Below are 3857 nucleotides of genomic sequence, written 5' to 3' on the forward strand. Positions count from 1 at the left end.
GATGAACTTTTCTGGCACAGTGTTTGGTATACATACTATTTATTAGGGGGAGGATATTGGGGGATGGGCTATTTAAGTGATCAAGGGGAGGAGTATGCATGGTAAGAGGAGACGATGGAGGGTGATGATAGATTCTTGTGCTTGATACCCCCACCAATGGGATCCTGTCACTGGTGCTAATGGATGCTCTACCGCTGTCCCCAACAGTCTGGTGGTTCTGCTGTTGAATGGTCTGTTATAAAACCATGCAGATCTATTTGTTCATGGATGAATGGGTTGACCTGGAGTATATCACTGAGCAGTGGATGCAGAGCTTGAAAGTAGCTAGTTACAAGTAACGAATTACTTGTAATTCATTACTTTTTTGAGTAACGAGTGGGTAATTCCTTTACATTTTGATTGTAATAGGAGTAATTTTACTACTTTTGTGGAGTAATTGTAACGTTTCCAGAATTACTTTTGGGCATTACTTGGGGGGTGGCAGGGGAAATCTTCTGCTCCTCTGATTTGTGGATGAAAATCATGTGCCTCAAACTGGGCTTCTGTGCCGTGTCACTCTTCCCTCATGCTCTGTGGATGGGTAGGAGGTGACGAGGGAGGAGGTGGAGAATGAGACGGGGTGGAGTGGAGAAAACAATTATTTAAAAAAATGAATAGTGGTGGTGAAGAATGGAGGGGAAAAGGATCCGGAGGTCAAGAACATGGATAAAGGAGGGGAAGGAGGCAGCAGCAGAATGGAGAGAACTGTGGAGGTAAAGGATGACAACGTGTGTGTGTGCGTGCGTGAGAGAATGAATACTGTGTTCGCACTTGGCACACAAAGTGGCCTCCACCACCCTCTCTGGCTACTGTGTTGCATTTGCAGTATTTTAACTTTTTTGCATCTCAGGGGAAAATGTTTGCTTGAGTGAGTGTCCCTTAGTTGGTGGCAGGGCAGGGTCTGGGAGGTGGTTATGTGAGAGAGATTATGCTGGCTGGCTGAGTGAGGTTGCAAGATCTGAGTAGTGGCCTCAGCCTCCCTCACCACCTCCCTTACCAGTGGAGAGACCACCACTGCTATCTTATGGATAAAAAGAATTATTCTACTACCTCAGTATGTGTTTGTTTATTTTTAATGTTGTTTTAGGCTACTTAGATGTGCAGCAGCCAAAGCAGCACCTTGTAGGCATTTTTTTAACTAACTAAAATGTAATTGTAGTGATTACTTTGGAGGAAAAGTAAAGTAATCAGTTACTTTCAGAGCTATTGTAATTGTAACAGTAATTACTACTTTTCTGGGCCATGTAACTGTAACTGTAATTTATTATTTTTTAAAAGTAATCTTCCAAGCTCTGAGTGGATGAGGGAGCTGGGTGCACCAGTTTTGACCCAGCTCTTTCTGCCCAGGTACTCAGTGTGACATCAGCCCAGACTGAAGAGGTTTGGAAGGATGTGTTGCTGTGGTCCATAGGAATTCAATTCCTATCACCTGGAAACCTCTGTCTCTTGAAATGCAACTTGAAGACCTGCATCTGGTGTTAGGCCAAAGAGCCAGGTTAAGGATGCCATTGGTGTACTACCCATCCTGCTGCTCAATAGCCTCCCTGGTTGAGCTGGTCAAGGTTATCTCAGGTGTGGTGTTGGAAGAACCCAGAATATATTTATTTATTTATTGTATTTATGTACCGCCCCATAGCCGAAGCTCTCTGGGCAGTTTACAATAACTAAAAACATTAAAAATAAATATACAAATTTAAAAACACATATAGCACCAAGACAGGCTTTTAAGAGAAGTCAATTTCCTCTTCATTCACTGTTAGGAGTTTGAAGAAATGGTCCTAGCTTGAAGAGGGGAGAACTCTGGCTTCTCATGTTATTAGGTCTCTTTAAGGATATTGATCTTGGCACAGATCTTGAGGGCAGGACCCAGCTTGATATTCATGGCGCTCATGAGGTGCTCTTCCTTCAGTAGGAGCAAAGCCTGATGGTCAATCTCCTGAGAGCGAAACTCTCTTGGCAGACTTGCAGAGTTGCAATGAACTCATACACTTCCTCTACACTCCAGCAGCTGGGGTTGCTGGATAGGAATACAGTGTTGATGCCATGTAGGTCAGGGGCAGATTGAGTCACGCTGGAGCTGGCAAGATCTCATTCTCCATGACTACCCCTCACTGACAAGTGTCCTGGAGACATAGGGGACAATACTTCATCAGATCCTCTGCTAGAGTCTTCTTGGCCCCGGTGACGCTTGCCCTGTATCTTGGCTCGGGCAATCCCTGAGCTGCTGCTCCGAGGTCCACGCCGGCGCCAAGCATAATTTGCTTCCTAAAGCTCTTTCAGTTTTTTTTCTTTGCAGCCGAAGCTGGTGACTGCAGCCTACATTGTACCTCTTGGTACATGTTACAGAGCAGAACCTTTTGGAACCATGAAATTGATTGGCTGGACCGTATTTTCCACAGAATTCACATTTCAGTAGATTCCCTTTTTTGTCTTGCTCTGCTGCTATGCTTTCTCCTCCTAGGGAGTTGCTAGGCTGGTTCTCAGTTTGCCTAGAGGGAACTCCTCCTTGAAGGGGCTTTTCAAACTCTTTTAGAAGCTGAGAGCAGCCCACCGGGAAAGGCTCTGCCCCTTCATGGATGACAAAACCCTCTATGATGTGTGTAAGAATCTGAGGCTTGACAATGGCTTGTGGAGGTTTGGAGTCTCCCGTCTGGCATGACAACATGGCTAAGGTAGGCAAAGGAGCAGTTGTAGGAGTGATAGAGCTGGGGTCACTCGGGGGTGCATTTGGAGTGGCTCTGGGGAAGGACTCAGATTTCTCCCTGTTCCCTTCACCTCCAAGACCACCCTTCTCTTCTGTGGCTTTGGGACTCTTAGCCACAGGAGAAGACTTAGCAGGCAGGAGAGAAGGTGGTGCTCTGGACTCTTCCCTCTCCTCTTCAGATTCTGCCTTGCGCTTGACTGCCAAGGTCTGTGGCTTGCTAGGTAACTGGACATGCTGCATGTAGTATGCTGATGTTGGTGCCTGAGCCATGACTGCAGAGGAAGCAGTGCTGTTCACCTGTGTTGTGCCTTGGACTTGGGCCACATTGACCCTGGAAGTGAGCAGAGAATGGGCTTCTTGTAGAGGAGGAGAACAAGAAGAAAATGAGGCAGAAGAGGTCTGGGATAATGAGAATGCTGTGGGGACCTGCGAGACAGGCTGGACTGCAGCTGGCATGCCCTGGGGGGCCTGCACTGCAGTGTTCATCTGCGGAAGGCCCAGTGCTTGAGCCTGGGCTGAGCCTTGTTGGCGGCTGCCTACAACCTGTACTGGGATATGAGGTGGGGGCTGTTGGGATGCTGACATTTTTATCCACAGGACTGTGTTCAGACAGTAGCACTGGGTGAGTATTCCTTGATCCCTTAGTACTTGCGCTATAGGGTTCAATAGGGTATTTTCCTCTCTTCAGTGAGATTTAACATCTATATGAAGCTGTTGGGAGTGGTCATTAGGAGTTTTGGAACAAGGTGTCATCAGTACATTGATGACACACAGCTCTATTTCTCCATAACATCTGAATCAGGAAAGGCTGTGAAAACTCTGGACCACTCCCTGAATGCAGTGGTGGACTGGATGAGGGCCAGTAAACTGTAGTTGAATCCTGGGAAGATGGAGGCTCTTTGGACGGTTGGTTCCTGTGTCCTGGAGACATGCAAGTTACTCACTCTGGGCAGGGTCACATTTCCTCTGAATGAACAGGAACATAACTTGGGGGTAGGGATGGGTGAGAATTCCACTTTAGTTGGATTTGAAACTGGATTTTATAATAATTTGCATGCTCGCCCTGTTTGTAGACTAAGCATACTTGCTGTGAACTCAGTGGCTTTTCTGTGAC

General features: G+C 46.6%; 1 pseudogene; it reads right to left on the reverse strand.

Moving 5' to 3' along the window:
* Positions 1-1855: 1855 nt before the first annotated feature.
* On the reverse strand, positions 1856-3328 carry LOC133386654 (polyhomeotic-like protein 1; annotated as a pseudogene).
* Positions 3329-3857: the final 529 nt, after the last annotated feature.

The sequence above is a fragment of the Rhineura floridana genome, chromosome 6 (genome assembly GCF_030035675.1).
Source record: "Rhineura floridana isolate rRhiFlo1 chromosome 6, rRhiFlo1.hap2, whole genome shotgun sequence".
Lineage (NCBI taxonomy): Eukaryota > Metazoa > Chordata > Lepidosauria > Squamata > Rhineuridae > Rhineura > Rhineura floridana.